We start from the raw sequence: 17,341 nt of genomic DNA on the forward strand, positions 1-17,341 counted from the left end.
ATGATGCTAAGGAGGAAGGAAGGCACGAGGGAGAACTGAGGAAGGACACCCCCGCCCAGGGCCCAGGGCGGGGGTGTCGGTAACATCAGGCAGAAGTCTCACAGGATAGAAATCAGGAGGATCAGTAATTCTTCCCAAACCATCTCCCCATCGTGTCTCCACCCACCCTAAAGGGGCTGCGACCTTGGGGTCCGCTTTATTCCAAAAACAGTATCGCCTCGGGGCCGGGGTCGGGGGGTTGCAGCAGAGGACTTGGGTCCCCGTTCCCCTCAGCCAGCACCTCCCTCTCCTGATCCCATCCCTCCGCACCCCCACCCCGGCCGTGTGCTCCAGAGTGGCCAGCCCCACATCCGATCAAAGCCCTGGAGGGTGGAGTTAGAACTGTCCAGTCCAGTTATGAGTGAAAGCCGCGGATCTAGTGCAGGCCATGGAGGCAGCACGCAGAAGAGCTTCCCGCGCATGCACAGACACACGCGCCTGCCCACCCGGACACACCCTCCCCCAGGGCTCAGCCCAGTGTTCTGATGCCAGCAGACACACCCAAGAAAACTGGCTGACACCCCCCTCGGAGCCAGACAGAGACACCAGCTGCACATTGAGGACCTCCCCGTTACCCCCTGCAAGACATTGCTAGCCTGCTCCCTCCTGTCCCTCCCCCTGCAGGTCAGGCCTCCCAGAGCTTCCCTAGAGGGCCGACCTGGCCCATATGGCTGGGAATATGTTGCCAGTGTGGGTGAATACTCACTGGGGCCCCTGCAGCTGGCTGGGATGGCTTCATGCTCACTCCAGCCAGACTTCTGGTTTGCTGTTTGGCTTATATGGCACTTGCCGGGGGAGGGTTGGTGTTGGGGATCACTTTGTTGTTACAGCATCGCTCTTGGAATTGCCTGCTCTGTCCTGGCCCAAACAGGTGACCCCAGGACCCAGGACCGTGGAGAGCCCCATATCAGACACCCTGGAGAATGGGACAGTGGCCCAGGTCATTTCTGATGGGGTACCTATGGCAATTCACACCACGCACTGTGCAAAGCCTTTTCATGTGGGAAGACTGCTAGAATCCCTTGTCCACGAGCTGAGGTTGGAGGCTGAGCTGGCCCCTTGGAGATGAGGTCTTAGGCAAACCCAGGGCTCGGGTCTGTGTGTCCAGGCGCAGGGGAGAAGACACGCAGGAGCTCAGCCCCTGAGACACAGATCGCATCTAAAGCCACAATGAGAGGAACTATCCAGTATAGATGAGCCTCTAGGCCCAACCTCAGACCCTGCACAGAACATGTAGAGCAAAGGCACAAAACAGGCTTTGGTGCAGTCTCAGGGACAAAGGACAGCGAGCTTGGAAATCCCTGCTGAAAACAGTGTTGGAGAAAGCAGGCCTCTGGCCTTCCCTCCACATGGCGCTGACCGAGAGATGCCTAACCCACTCAAACAAGCTTTCTTAGCAACCAGGATGGTGCGTCTCCCCCTAGTCCACATGATGTTAAACCTCTGAAAACCATGAGTCCTTTCTGGCCCTGTTGGGCACGAGAGAGAGGAGAAAAATGAGGGTCACACGCCTGGGATGCTGGAGTCACCCAGGGGTCTTTTCCGCCCATCCTGTTGGCTCTCCCTCTGAATACACGGACCCCGCCCGCTGCTCTCCACGTCCACCTCCCCACGTCAGGCTCTCCAGTGGCTGCAGCAGCCTCCCCTCTGGCCTCCTGTTCCCTCCCTCCCCTTGCCAACTCCAATCCACCCATCTTTTCAAAACAAACATCAGATCACTCTACCGTCCTGTTCAAGAGCCCTCCAAGCAGCTTTCTGTGTCACCCAAAGAACAAAATCCCAAATTTCCCTGGCATGCCTAAGCCGCGTGCACCGCGGCCCCCAGCCCGCCCACCACCCGGGCACCAGGACCTTCTTTCCACTCACAGTAGTACTGAGCTCACTCCACCTCAGGACTCCAGACAAGCTGCTCTCTCTGAGTGGAACAGTCTTCCACCCACCCCTTCAGGTGGGATGCCCGCTTCCTATCCTTCGATTTCAGGTGTCACCTCTTCTAAGAGACCTCCTCTGATGGCCCTGTCACCTCCCGCACCATCACACCCCATGGCCATTCTGCACTAACGGCTTCCTTGTTCTCTTGTGGGTTAGTTTGCCGTCTGTTTACCCAACCAGAACTCCACGAGAGCCTGGGCTGTCTTGTTCACTCGGTCCCCAGTGAGCTGCAGACCCCAGGCCCTCCGTAACGGAAGGATAAATACAAACGAATCTTCTGTGGTGTAGCCAGAAACGGGGAGAACCTGAACTAGACAGGATTAGGCCTGTGGACCAGGCCCAAGCACAGACTCAGCCCCTCGCCCGCACTTCTGTGTCGTGCAGCAGGACACCTCTGAGGCCATGGGGCCCTCCTGCCACAGGGGACCCCGTCCTGGGGAAGGGCTGGGTAAGTGAGGACGGGCTTGGTCATGACAATCCCATTCCCATTCAGAGCCCTCTCAGTTCCCAAGCTTCATTGGGAAGCCCAAGCCCGCTGGTGAGAGGATGCTGGGGTCCCAGAGGATTCAGGGAGCCTGTATCTGGTGCCAGGTGCAAATCCCAGCTTGCATGGTCCCTGGGAGGCCGCACTGAGTGGAAACTTCAGAAAGGAAAAAACGAATGGGCATGTTTTACCAAGGGAACAAAGAAAACAAAAGGCCTGCCATTGAGAACACCACAGGCAGACGCTCTCCCTCGACGGGGTGGCCACAGGCACACTGGCAGTGTGCTCACATCCAGGGCCCAAGCGGGGAGCCCACCCAGAGGTTTGAAGGCATGGGCCTGCCGTCCCAGGACCCGTGCTCATCGAGGAAGCAGTCTGGCAGGAAGAGCCCAGGAAGGCAGAGACGCGCAGGCGCTGGTGCCGAAACCCAGCAAGATGGCACCATGCATCCCCACAGTCCCCCTGGCCCTTCCCAACCAGGAACAGCGGCGGCACAGCCTCAGTGGGGACAGACCAGTCCCTGGAATGCGGCTGCATGCTGGAAGCCAGGACGAAGAGTCTCAGCCACATGGTTACGTGGTTGCTGCGCCACGGGCCACCAAAGGCCACATTGACATCCGATTTGCAAGTCCCTGGCTGTATCAGAGACTTCTGTGACTGAGGTGGCACGGCCTGAAATGAAGCTGGCCTACAACTTTGGGAACGTCTCAAACCCCAGTGGGCACCAAGGCATCATCTCTGCAAGGGCTTCCTCCCGGCCAGTTCAAAGTCCAAAAGTGTGGAGCCAGGCCACAGAGGATGGGGCAGGACACGCCTGCCTGCCGTGCCCGTGGGGAACAGGAGCACAATGGGGTGACCTGGCTCTGCCGACTCCTGTCTGGCACACACCAGGGCAGTGGCGCCCAGCCGTGGGCTCCCAGCCATCCCCTAGGCCAGGGGTCCCCAAACTTTTTACACAGGGGGCCAGTTCACTGTCCCTCAGACCATTGGAGGGCCAGACTATAAAAAAAACTATGAACAAATCCCTATGCACACTGCACAGATCTTATTTCAAAGTAAAAAAACAAACAAAACGGGAACAAATACAATATTTAAAATAAAGAACAAGTAAATTTAAATCAACCAACTGACCAGTATTTCAATGGGAACTATGCTCCTCTCACTGACCACCAATGAAAGAGGTGCCCCTTCCGAAAGTGCGGCGGGGGCCGGATAAATGGCCTCAGGGGGCCGCATGTGACCCGCGGGCCGTATTCGGGGACCCCTGCCCTAGGCCCTCAGTCCCACCCCTACCCCAAGGCCTTGCCCATCAACACGCAACCCCTCTAGTCTGGTTCCCTCAGGATCTTTTTCCTTTTTTAAAAGATTTTATTTTAGAGAGGAGGAAGAGAGAGAGAGAGAGAAGGGAGGGAGGAGCAGGAAGCATCAACTCTCGTATGTGCATAGACCGGGCAAGCCCAGGGTTTCGAACCGGCAATCTCAGCATTCCAGATGGACGCTCTATCCACTGCGCCACCACAGGCCAGGCTCCCTCAGGATGTTAAGAGAACGCTGAATAATGACCAACATGTGATATGTCACCTGCCATGTTCTAAACCTAAAAACCACATTTAAGTCCTGCAGGTAAGTATCTGACAGTACCAGCCCCTTGGATTACGCATTCCTGGCATACATGACCTTCCTAAGGCAAGGGGTAATTTCCGAGCCTGGATCTAAGGACACCTGTGGCTTCTCCTCTAAGGCGGGTCCTGCCTGGGCCAGAGGCCCACCCGAGCTCAGAGAGAAGCAGCAGCCACTGGACATGCAGAGAGGCTGGACCGACTGCTCTCAGAGATGACATGGAGAAATGACCTGGTGCTCAGCTCCAGGAGTGGTGTCCGCGGAAGCCCAGGCCTCCCCTGGAAAACCTGTATGCTGCTGGCCCCATTCAATGCCATACATTGGTCATACTGTCAGGGCTCTTAAAGGTCACTCCTTCCAAGCTCTTTATTTTACAGATGGGGACCCGAGATCCAGAGGGAAGAAAGCCATGAGTAGACGGCCCAGCCAGGGCTGGCAGGCAGGTGTCCCAGGCTCTTTCCTCAACCTTACATTTTCTCCTTTTCACCTCTGGTGCCTGAGCTGCCGCCATCCAGGTGAGAGCCCACTGGGAGAGGCCTACCACGGCCCATCCCCATATTTCCCAGTGACGTCCTGGGGATCAGGAGCAACTACCTTTGCATCCCAAGGGGCCGGGGTCTGAAGTCCATTCCAAAGCACACCACTGGAGCTGTAGGACCCCTTCTGCAGGAGGGGACAGCTGAGGCAGCTGGAAGGGCAGATGGGCTGGAGAGGGTCTTTGCCTTCAGTCAGCGAGGTCTGTTTGTCTACCAAAATAAGAACGGAAAATGGATTGTTAGGCTACAGCTGAGACCCACAAATCCATCCCAGGGGGAGGAAGGGCGCAGGCCGGAACGGTTCCAACATCTCACGCAGTAACCAGCCAGCAAAATAAGAGATTCTCAGACTTGCCTGCTAGTCAGCGATGGCACTGCTGTGCTGAGTGCCATGCCTGACCCTACAGCCAATGCACCCTTTGCACAATTACTGGCCAATTGCTACAGAGTTGTCACACCTAACAAAAAAACAAAACAAAACAAAACAAAACAAAAAAATCAAACATGTAGAAACAATAATAGACCAGTCAGGAATCAACTCAGGTAGCAACAAAGTGATCACACCCAAGGCTCAGCCCAGGGGTGAAAGGTCAGCCTGACAGTGGAGCAAGCCAACACTGGAAACCAGATCGGACCCAGAGCCATGCAACCGAACCAACCCTTGGGCTCCCCAGCCTCCCGCTCCCCCAGACTTTCCCTCAGCTAGCTCCCAGCTGCTCCCATGACCTCCCGCTGGCCTTATGGGAATCTCTAAAAATGGAATCAACAGGTGTCTGTGCAGCTACTCAGAATGGCGGGTTTGGTTTTTCCTCTTCTCCTCCCCACCCCTCTCTTCGGGTACTGGGCGGTTTCACCTCATAGAAGAGAGGAGACGGTGTGTGCACACACCCAGAAAGCGGGCTGCCGAGGGTCATTTGTTATAGGTGTTGGGGAAAAAAGAAAAAAAGTGACCAAAGAAAGTTGGTGCCCTGCTACTGGCAACCTTTGTATCAATTTAAGCAAATATTGTGGTGTTTCCATGGTGATTCCTGTTTTGAATATCCACTACACTCACTTTTTAAAGGGCTTTTCCTGTTTGTGTTTCAACTTCAAACCTGTAAATATTTTCAGCCCTTTGAGAAAAATTAGTCCATATGTGTGCAAATACATGAACACTCTAACCACCTGGGCGCCCAACCTCCCAGGCCTGGCAATCCGGCCTCCTAGATTTGAGAGTGGGGTGCAGGAGCCCCTGGGGCCCTCTGTCCACGGTCGCACTCACCCTGCCTGTGGGGCTGACAGCAGGGAGGAAGGTGGCTGAAGTTCCGGCCCTTCCCTCCCCCACCCCGCCCCGCCCCCACCCCCTTGGCTGGGGAATTGCAGCATCCACAGCACCTATGTGTTCCTGAAGCGTGTGAGTGGGTTCGGCCCTGACTCCACAGTGTGGCATGGTGTGGGCAGCTGCCCAGCAGGTTCTCCACCTTGGCCCAGCCTTTGGATCCCCCAGGGGCCTCCCTGAGGTACACGAACCCCTCCTCTCCTGCTTCCCAAGGTTGGGTCACCAGCGGAAGGGGAGCTGGTGCTTTGAAGGCCGGCACTTCCAGCATTGGCTCTACCCCACCTCTGCTCTGGGGCCATGCCACCGAGACCAGCTCCCTGGGGGACGCCATCGGGAGGGCTGGGGACAGTGGTCTGGGGCTCGGATCAGGCTGGCTCCCACCCCACCCTTCAGCCGCACACAGGGTTAACAGCGGGCTTCCTGGTTTCCATGGATTCCCGCCAGGCCCCTAATGTGAGTTTCGTGTGATTTGGGGGAAGTGGATTTCCTTTGTTTTCCAGTTTGGGAATATTTTTTTCTTTAAAAAAGAGGAAAAAACACTTTAATGGGAACTTCAGGGCCACTGGGAGACTCATTCCTCCAGGCTCTGACACTCCCTTGCTTGTTGGTCCAGATTCCCCAAAGTCCTGGGCAGCCCACCCACCAACCAAATATCTCTCAGCTAGAGGAAGGGGTGTTTCAGACCACCTATAGCTCTCTACCCATTGGGATGACCCCTGCCCCGCCTGCCAGCCAGCACCTTACCCAGGCGGCTGACACTCGGCCCTCCCAGGCATACACATTTCCCCAGAGAGAGGGTCCAGAGAAACACTCCCACCTCCCTGACCCATGGCAAGGAGCTGGCGAGACCTGAGTCTGACCACACATGAATGGTGAACACTAATGACACCAGGGTCTTAGGTCCCCAAGCTCAGAAGCGAGCTCCAGCCACAGGGGAAGGGTGTTCGGGCCCTGGCGAGGCCCTGGCCTGGCCTTTTTCAGCTGAGGGAGAGACATGCCCAGGGCAGCCGGAGCAACTGAATAAAGGGTGTGGCCAGGCCACCTCCGCCTCCTCCTCCTCCTCCTCCTCCTCCTCTCCTCTTCAGTGTTCCCCATTCCTGCCATCCTCCAGCCCTGCCAGGGTGCGGCCTCGCTCGGGGACTGTCCTCAACCAAGTGCCCTGACCCATTTACCAAACCAGGGCACAGGCCCCGGGGCCTTCCACGGACGGGCCCTCCCATGGACGGGCCCTCCCACGGTATAGGCCCCGGGGCCACGGCCGGAGCAGGAGTCCCAGCCAGGACGTGCAGAGCCCAGAGGACGGAGCTCTCTGGCCAGCAGCTCCGGGTGAAGTGAGAGCCACGTGCAGTTATAGAAATAACACTGGGCCAAGAATCAAAAGCCACGGCTCCGAGTTCCAGTTCTGCCACCTCAAATGGCCGTAGGCTCTTGGACAAGCCATCCCTTCTCCCTAGGACCCAGTTTCCTCACGGGTCAGAGGGCGACAGTGCCTGCCACCCTCTGTCCGACCTAGCAGCTGGGTGGGGGACCGACCAGGGCTGTGAGGCGTTCACAGTGCTCCAGAAACATTCCGCCCTGTGCTTCCAAGTCTTCCAGGTCACCTTCCAGAACCGACCCCAAGCAGGCCCCGATGCCCCTCTACTCTGCAACTCACGCATCCTTCGCTGTGGCACTGAAATCCACACCAGGCTCAAGTCATTTGTTCACGAGACTGTCTCTGCCTTTGGGTTTTCAGCTCCTCGGGGGCAGAGACTGGGTCCTCATTATTTGGGCGTCCCCAGCATTCAGCACAACAGCGGGCCCACCGTGGGCAGCGGGAGCGTGTGCAGGGCCGCACTAGTCCCCGATGTCCTGTCGGAGCCAGACGGGCCCAAGCAGTGGAGTGCTTCCCTGGTGACGTTCACGCTCCACTCTGCTCAGTTCCCGTAAGCCCCGGCCCGCGTCTAGGTCTCTCCCTATTCCTTCATTAGCACCAGTAACTAATGACTTTCAGGTTCAAAGGGGCTGCTTGGTTACTTGATCCTCCTCCAACTGATGCCCATAAGAACTGACCGAGTGCCTACTATGTGCCAGGGAGCAAGCTGGGAGCGGAGGGCATACTCGGAGGGGCGGTCAGCCGGTAGGCTTGAGTGAAAGCTAAGTGTGCTAACTAACTGTAGCCTCCGATCCGCCCAGCACCATGCTAAGTGATCGCACAGAAACTTTACAATACAACAAACACGCAGGGGGTAGGATTGTGGCCCCTGTAGACAGATTAGAAAGGGCAGGCACAGAGATACAAAGTGACTTGCCGAAGGTCACAGCCCGGAAGTGTTGCAGGACTGATGAGCTCCAAGGCCCAACTCACACAGAGGTTCCTCTCTGTCCCCAGCCAGGGTCTCAGCACCCACGCAGAGCTAATGCCACTTCCCACCTGAATCTCAGGTCTGCCCTCCAAACGAGTCCCCATCAGATCCCAGAACCACAAGACAGCACTCGAAGTCACAACTGGTGTGTGTGTGGGGGGAGGGGGGCACGGGAGGCAAAGGCTGTGCTGGGGGCTCCCTTCTGGCTAGGCTCCAAGTGCCGGAAGGCGAGTCCTCCAGGGACACACCTGGTGAGCAGGAGAACCCTGAAACCTACTGGTAAGTGGGGTATCAGCGGTGGGCATGGCCTCCTGGACAGCGAAGGGGCTGAGCTGTCCTTCACCACCTGTCCTCTGACTCAAGGGGGACAAGAAGGCCACCCAGGAGAGCGTCACTCTAAGTGAGGAGGTTCAGCGGGGATGGGACAACTTCCATTTTTTCTCTCCAGCTAAGCATGGGGACCTCCTACCGCAGTGTGCACCTGCCTCAGAAACACGATTGGGAACAGGGCCGCAGGAGCCCGGCTTTCACCTGGGTGAGTGTGTGTGTTTTTTTGGGGGGAGGGCACCCATCACCTCCCCAGAGGAGAGAAGACACTGGGAGGTGGTGGGAAAAGACCCACACGGAGAGGACGAAGGGCTGGAAGAACAGGCCGGGGGTGGGGAGAGGACAGAGCCCTAATGAGCAGATTTCATAAACCACCCGGAGTGAAAACAAAAACACAGACGTGCACATTGCCCAACTCCAGGCCTGTATGGAAAAGGAAAAAAAAAAAAAACAATAAAAAAATCCACATCTTAATACAAAAATCCTACATGATGTGCTGTGGCACGAAAGTGTTTTTCACTGCATTTTTCATCAGTGACCTCACACAGCCTCCGACGGGTACGCCCAGCGCGGTAGGTATTTGATGGCAGGTACACAAACAGAGCAAACACACACACAATTAACCAAAACAAGGGCAGCAAATATGCAAATGGGTCCACACTGGCATCTCCTGGCTTCAGGTGCCCTCTGGAGATGGCTGGGGTGGCTCTGCGCCTGGGCCCCTTTAGATTTCTGAGGAAGGGATAAATGCAGCAAGAACACAGCTCCGACGGAAGGAAGGGAATTCAGAACTCCACAAGCAGAACTCCGGGCCAGCTGGTTAGGTGGCCTTTCTGTCCGCATAAGGGGCTGTCCTGCTGCCAGCCCCGGGGACACAGAGGGGGACCCACACCCCCAGAGGCTCTCCTGTGTGTCACTCACCCCACAGTTATTATCTGTCTCCCTTTTGTTCCACCCCTCCCCCTTTTTAATTGTTGGATGCGTTTACAGAGCCCTGTGCCAAAAACAATCAACTCCAGGGAACAGAGTTATACAAAAAAGGGCGTGTCGCTAGAGGGAGACGGGTATCCATGGAAACCACCACCTTTTCACAGCAGCCTAGGTGAAGCCAGGGTGAGGGGGACGGCAAGGGGGTGGGGAGATAAGCTCCACCCAGAGCAGGGCCACAGGGCCCCAGAAAACGATGGGGTCGCTGAACCCGAGGTAGCCACATATGACAGTGTGGAGGGGTCAGAAGTGGGGTCGGCCTGAGACCCGCACGAGGGCAGGGCTATGGCCCACACACGAGCACACACACAGGCACAAGCATACAGGCAACCCATCAGTCACTGAGACAGCAGAACCTAGTGGGTGGGTTAGTGTACAAGCTTCGGAGCCAGACTGCCAGGTACGAATCCTGGCTCTGTCATTTACACGCTGTGTGACCCTGGGCAAATTACTTCAACCTCTCTGTGCCTCAGTTTTCCCATCTGCAAAATGGCGATAATAATAAATCAAAAAGGCGAAATGCAGGGAAGAGGAAAAAGGTCCCCAGGCTCTGCCACAGTAGAGGAGGAATGATGTTTATTAAGCACTAAGGACTTTTGGGGGGGGGCAGGGGGGTAGTACTAAGGATTTTAATACATTAATACATGTAATCACAAGGATCCAGTGAGGAAGGATGTAACCCACCCAAGGTCACACCCTCAGAAGTGATTTGAACCCAGGCCTGATACTATGCATTATAATGCTCCCCAAGGAGAGGGAGAGGGAAGGGGTGGGGAGAAAGCGAGGGACTGATGGCTTTTCAGGAGGTTCCTTTTTCTGACTTGACTTAAGATGCACAGCAAGCAGTGGGACCCACACATATTTTCCCCAAGCTTATAAAGGAAAACGGAAATCCTCCGAGCCAGTGACAGCGGATGGAAGGAACAAGAAGAGGGAAAAACTGAGGTGGCCTACAGGCCCAGGTGGCCACATTCCTCAGGAGTTCCTGTCCCAGTCCTGACCTCAGGAACCCAGGAAACCAATGACGTCCTCTGACCCTTCCCTCTGCCCAGGAAGCATTTTCAGAATCAGGAGGTCTCTGGAGAGAAAATAGTTGAGCTTGGGGCCCACAGAGCTCCCAGCCACAGAGGCCTAAAGCCTGGGAAAGGTCCCCACTTCTGGGTCAGAACCCTGTGAATAACTCAAATGTCTGCCTCCCCAGAACCTAGGCAGTTGCCTGGAGAGGATGGGGCAGGTGTAGCAAGGAGAGCCATGGCCTCTCCGCTGCAAGGCCAAGCCCAGGGGGGCCCAGGGAGGCCTGGGAGGCCTGGGAGGCTAAGAGTTGGAATCAGAGGCTGCCTGCCCTGTGTGGTCTGGTCTTCACCCTGCTCGGAGACAGAGGCCATGCAGGCTTGGTGGCTCAGCCCTTTCTACCATCGACCACCCCGACTCATTCAGATATTTCCTCTCACTTGCTTTTTTTAAAAAAATTTAATGTTCTCTATAATTCATCCATCCCAGAAGATAATCGATAGAGCCCGTAATGAAAATCTGAGCCATATTTTATGATCCGCTGCGAGCAGAAAGGACCACATCAGCAGGTCCAGTTTCGGCTCTCCCTATCTGTCTTGCCCACTGCCCCGGGGATTACTTCCCTAGCCAGTGCTGCCCACAGCCCCGCACCCAGAGCTCTGCCCTCGACTGTACAGGGCGGGTGTGGGCTGCCCAGCTAGAGAAGAGACTCGGGTCACCACACTGGCATCACCCCTGTACCCTGGATGCCCCCTCTGCCAACCCCAGCCATGGGATGGTCACCCGACATGGCAAAGTCTTCCTGGAGCTGCACCCCCGACTTGGGACCCTGGCACCCCCGCCCTGGAATCTCACAACTGTCTTCAGTCATGGCCCTTCTGGAAGCCTGAAGACCCTCCCAAGGGCTCTATCGGGAGGCCTGCACAGGTCATGGGAGCCGGGCCAGCCCCCACCATGGCACTCACTCCCCACCAAGAAAGGCCCCGGGGACTCCTGGGATGGGCCTCAGTGGAGGGTGGGTCCCTCTTGCTCAGTTTTGCCACCTTCACCATGCGCTTCTTCTTTCTGGCCTCCGCCCTGCGAGGTGGCAGGTGCTCATGAGCCAGGCTGAGGGGCAGCCCCCTCCTGATCCTCCAGGGCTGACTGGGGGAAAACAGAGCCCCTCCCCTTTTCCTGGCACCACTGGAAAGCCAATCAGCTCCTCCCAGGATCCCCTCCTGCAGGAGGGTGCACCAATCAGAGAGGGTCACAGCACCAGTGGCAGGAAGGGTAACCCAGGCAGGCCCAGTCAGAGCCCAGAGGGTGCTCCAACAGCCCAGCCACAAAGACTCAAACCAATACGAAGTGCGATTCAGCCACACCACGGACTACTATGCAGCCATTAACAGACATTTACGGGAAGCCGGGAACTAATGGGAAGAAGCTCAGAATACGCCATTGTTTAGAATGCTACCCCAAAGAACATTTGGTGCTGTCCAGTATGGCAGCCACTGGCCACGTGTGACTACTGAGCACTTGAAACGTGGCGGGTGTGACTGTGGAACGAAATTTTTTATTTTATTTAATTGTAGTTAATTTAAGTTTAAATAGCCACATGCGACTAAAGGCTATTTACTGTATTGAACAGCACAGGGTTAGCTGGAGAATTTCATCGATATAAAAAAAATTCTTAATAAAAGTTTTAAAGCCCATGATCTCAATGCAGTGAAATAATCATTATTAACTATCATAACAGAAATAGCTAATGTGTAAGTGCACTGTGTGCCAGGCTCAGTGCTCAGGATTTTACACGGAGCATCACACTGAATCCTCGCCACCCTGCGAGATCACTCTCCCTGCTTTATGGAGGGAGCCAAGATCCAGCAACTCACCCAAAGTCACACCGCTGGGAGGCAGAGCTGGGGCACGAACCCAGGTCTCTCTGTTTGCCTAACCCATACTTTTAGCAATGAAAGTACATATTTTAAAATTATTTTCTTCACAATTCTTTGTATTTTCCAGTGAGTCATAAGCATAAGTTATAATCAGGGAGATTGTTTTTGTTTTTTAGTTTTTTGAGAAAGGGAGAGAGGAAGAGAGAGGGAGGGAGAGAGAAGCATCATCTAGTTTCTCCACTTAGCTTTGTGCACTGATGTCTTCTTGTATGTGCCTTGACCAGGGATTGGACTGGCAACTGTGGGCTCAAGCCGGAAACCTCTGGATTAAGGTGGCGACCCCATGCTCAAGCCGGCAACCCCATGCTCAAGCCAGTATAACCAAGTCAGTGACCCCAAGCTCAAGCTGGCGACCTCGGGTTTTGAACCAGCAACCTTGGTGTCCAGGGATGACATTCTATCCACAGCACCATCACTGATCAGGTGGGAGAAAATGTTTTTTTGTGTGTGTTTGTTTTTTTTCAAAGACCCTAAAAAGCAGCAAATCTTTTTTCCCCAGGAGAGGAGTGTATAGAGAAGTTACTGGGGTCCCTGACCAACTGAGCCTTTGGCTTTTGTATGGGAAAGGAAAAGGCAGTGTGGTCACAGTCCCTCTGTCCCCCAACCTCCTGCCCAAATGCCCAGCACTCAGGGGGCTCCAGGGCCCCCGGAGGATGCTGGGCCTAGGATCCTCCAGCAGCTGGGCTACCAGTGGACCTAGTTTCCTTCCAGCCCCACCCTGGAGTCGGTTCCTGACAGGTTTCTCAGCAGTTTTGCAATCATCATTCAGGTCTACATCTTGAAAAAGGCAGCAGGTCATGGGTCTGTCTGCAAAAGACAACGCATACCTTTCTTATCTGGGACCACCCTTTCTCACCACCTTCCAGGAGGGCCAAGGAGCTCCGGGCCAGCTGCCCAAGCCTGGAGCACGCTGTCTTGCCCTCTGTGGGCATAGAGAGGCTGGATTTTTCCCAGGAGAGACAGACACTGCCCCTGTTCACCACCCCCTCCTTGGGATTGCATTGAGATTCCTAATAAGGGAGAGGGGGAGAATTCTCTTAAAAGATCTGAAGAAAGGAGACGCCCCAGCAGGTACTGAGCCCAGCTAGCAAGAGAGTCAGAGAAGATTCCGAGTTGTTTCTGCTTTTTATCTACAGTACCAACTGGGACATTGGGGACAGGAAGCGATACCCCCACTGGGTCTAGTGTCCATTTCAGCTGCTTTCCCCTCTGAGGTACACAGATTGTTCTGGTGTGTGGGGGGTAGGCAGGCTAAATGTCCTTATTTACAAGACTTCTTCTTATTCGTATGGATTTTTGGTTCCCTGCTGTCTGCAGTTCTCCGCCATTTCCAATCTGCCTTAAGTTCCCCTTGGATTTATATATTTATTTTGGGGGTTGGTTTCAGGTGCTTCTGGTTTATCAAACAATCAGCCCTGTGAGGTACGCTGGGTGTTTCCAGAAATTACATCACAAAAAATCACGCAATTAAAGTGTAAGGGAAAAAAAAACATAGCTGTTGCTTAATTTTGTGTTTTAATTAGCGACTTATTGTAAACGTAGACTTTTAAAATGGAGGCGCCTGAGCAAAGCCAGTAAACAAGTTTTTCTAATGAATTAATTTCACCTCTTCCCTCCTCCTCCTCCCCCTCCCTCTTCCTCCTCCTCCTCCTCCTCCTCCTCCCCCTCACCAGCCCAACTGTCACCTTCCAGGCGTTTTTTGCCCTTCTTTCCCTCTCACCTCTTAATCCTTGCCCCACACATATTTGAAAAAGATAACCCCAAATAAAATCAGGAACCCTGGCAGCCAGGACCCCGACAGGATCCCGGGCTCGTGCGATGACAGAGGCTTCGGCGGGAAGGGTCCTGGCTGAGGACACGGCCTGAAGTTCATGGCTGCACCTCCGGCCTGTCCTCTGCTCTCCAGCCCCTCTCTGCTGGGTCCCAGGGACGCCTCTGCTCCTGTGAGTGCCCCGAGCTCAGGAAGGGACAGAGGAAAGCCCAGTGCGACGACGCTGACTGCCAAGGCAACCGCGAACGGGTGGAGACATGGGACAGCGGGAGCCTGAGCAGGATCGAGGGCTGGAGACCTGAGGGGAGAAGGAAGCCCTGGGGTTGTGAAACCCAAGAGACCTCTGGTTGCCTGGGGGAAGGAGGAGAAGGAGCCAGGGAAAGAGAAGCTGAAATGACAAGGGTCTGTTCAGGTCACAAGGCAGCCCGGAGAAAGGACACATCCGTCAGTACCCAGACGGGTAGATTCGGGCCCCCAGTGTTGGCCAAACTGCCACCATTGGTGTAGAATCCTGTTCTTCCCTCGTGGCGAGTTCCCAGTGTGGGGAGCCAGGGAAGTAAGCTAATCTGCCTCTTTTAGCCTAGTTTTGGGGAGGGAACGCGAGGAGGGGGCAGAGTTCCCTGTTCTGTGTTCAGTCCTGCCATCCCAGGAAGGGTGGGCAAGCCCTGATGCCCCACAGGAAGCCCCCACCAGCTGCCTCTTCCCCGCATCAAGAGTGCCTCGGCGTCCCCGTTCCCTGGGGAGCACCTGAGCTCTCCTGTCACCCCCGGGGCTAGGCCCTCTTACAGAGGGCAGGTCATCCACCCTGAGCACCGCACAGGAGCGCGTTTCCCTTGCGCTGTCATCCCCAGAGCCAGTGCCAAGCCAGCATGGATGAGCAGGTTTGCTCTATGGACCCTCCTGGGGTGAGCCAGGGTATTCGGCACCCTGAGCAAAACCCCGCAGCGGTCATTTGTATTCTGAGTGGGAAGAACTGTCATGGGGAGCTATCGGGAAGGGCTGGCGTCCACCTGCTCATCCCCACCTCAGACCATCTTCAAGCGGGGTTCCCCTCTGCCTCTGCCACTAAGATCAATCTCACGCCCCCTCCCCTACATTACCGCAGGCGGCCTCGTGACCTCACTGGTGGCAGGAGGTGTGGGGGCACTCAAGAAGGCTCTGGCACACCTGGTGGCAGGATCCTGGCTCCCACTCACTGAGATTCCCCAGGAAAGGAAGGAGGAGAGGAAGGAAGAAGCAGAGAGGAAGGGCTGGACCTCCATGTCATCATGCACCGGTGGGAACCCAGACCCAAGCCCACGACAGATCCTGCTCCATCTCAGCTTCAATCAGAGAGGAAAGCTCCCATCAAACATGGGCTGGGCAGGGATGTGGGCACTGAGATTAGGAGTTTGGAAGACCATCTGAGGAAGCTGGCCCTGGGAAGACAGCAACAGGATTTAAGACCTTATCCCTGCTGTCTGGTAAACACCCTGAGCCATCTCCGCACTCCGTTAGGCAGACTCGGATCCTCAGGTGTGCTGGCGACGGGCAGGTAGAGACAGACGTGGGCAGAGACAGGAAGGGAGGGAGTGTGGGCCTGGGGGGGGGAGGGGTGGGGGCGGAGCTGGCCTGGGAGGATAGGATGGGTGGCAGCCAAGCCAGACAGTCAATGAAACAGCTGACAGGTGCAGGGAAGGGGGGCAGGGAGAAGGGAAAGGGAAGGTGAGCAAGGGGCTCAGGATACTTGGGGATGCCCCCGTCACACCCCAGGGGGCCTGGCGGGATGAGAGAGAGGGTCTGAGGTTTGAGGGCCAAAGACCTAAGCGTTTCAGCCACCTTTTCTCCCAATTAAAGGGGGAAATGGGGACATGCTCAAGACCAGGCCATGGGTCCCCCTTATCAAACAGCACAAAGCAGCCGGTGGGGGGGCAGCTTCCAGGGCTTACTGCGGCCACCTTTGAGAGCAATCCACTGGCGTCCTTTCGGGTCATCCTCTCCCAACACACACACCCATGCCCCATGCCAAAAAGAAAGTCAAATCACTCCAAATGGAGCATCCTTCTGTCCCGAGCTGGAGCAGATGGGTGACCACAGGCACTGAGAAGAAGCAGGAAGGTGGGGAGCAGCCCAAGGGCTTCTCAGAGGGGCCTCAACTCTCCAGAGGTGACTTGGGAGCATTAAGAGTAGACAAGTAGGCCTTGGCCAGGTGGATCAGTGGATAGAGCATTGTCCTAGCACACCAAGGTCATGGGGTTAGTCCCTGGTCAGGGCCCAGAGGTGAAGAAACCGATGAGTGTGCCAACTAATGGAACGACTAAGTGGAACAACCAGTGATTTCTCTGTCTCTCCCAAAGCAATGAAGAAACTTGAAAGTAATAAGAGTCAACAAGTAGAACGGAGGTGCCCGGGGTCCCAGTTGTTTGGGGGCGGACCACCTTCCCCATGATCCCAGAACACAGGTCGAGCCTGAGAGGCAATCCTGATGTCACTTCCACCACCAGGCCCAAGCGGGCCACAGCACTAACCCTCTTTGCCCATTTCTTCTTGTCCCTTGATCTAATTACAGTTTTGGATTGAAATGCACCCGGGGTGTGACCCCCGCCCGCCTGGGACACACCCTCTAAGTCCATGGGTGCGCCGCAATGCACTTCCCCGCGCTCAGCGCATCGGAAACCATCTCAAAGGCTGAGAGACGCACCACTTTGAAACGTTCTCATCTCTGGCTTCTTTCAGCCACACTCGCAAAGCTTCCCTGGCCTTGCCCACATCCACCCTCCTCAGACTCTCCCGCTCTGTCCCCTCAGCTAGGGGGCCAGCACCACCAGGGTCTCCTGGGTACCCAGCAGCGGGAAGGAGGTTCCTGGCCTGGCTTGTCACGGGGCTGGTCTGAAGACTCCCTTGCCTTCTGTACATTTCCTAAACCCACGATCCCAAGAAATCCCCCCCCCCCCCACACACACACACAGCCCCCTGATCCAAAAGGAAGCCAAGAGGCCCAGATGGAGGACTTCCCTGCTCCGACAATAAGCACGTGGTGCTGGCCCTGCTGTTGGAG

The 17,341-nt window shown here is 55.7% G+C and overlaps 1 protein-coding gene across 5 annotated transcripts in view; it reads right to left on the minus strand.

The window, feature by feature from the left end:
- Positions 1 to 17,341, minus strand: part of CASZ1 (castor zinc finger 1) — a 150,602-nt gene that overhangs the window by 112,626 nt on the left and 20,635 nt on the right. For 4 of the 5 annotated variants that reach the window (XM_066375046.1, XM_066375047.1, XM_066375048.1 and 1 more), the window contains exon 2: positions 4,670 to 4,821. The gene's annotated coding sequence lies outside the window, so the exon portion shown is untranslated. Of the gene's footprint in view, positions 1 to 4,669; positions 4,822 to 5,270; positions 5,290 to 17,341 lie in introns of those variants that run through there. The other variant, XM_066375050.1, reaches the window with a different exon arrangement.

Source organism: Saccopteryx leptura, chromosome 3, assembly GCF_036850995.1.
Source record: "Saccopteryx leptura isolate mSacLep1 chromosome 3, mSacLep1_pri_phased_curated, whole genome shotgun sequence".
NCBI lineage: Eukaryota > Metazoa > Chordata > Mammalia > Chiroptera > Emballonuridae > Saccopteryx > Saccopteryx leptura.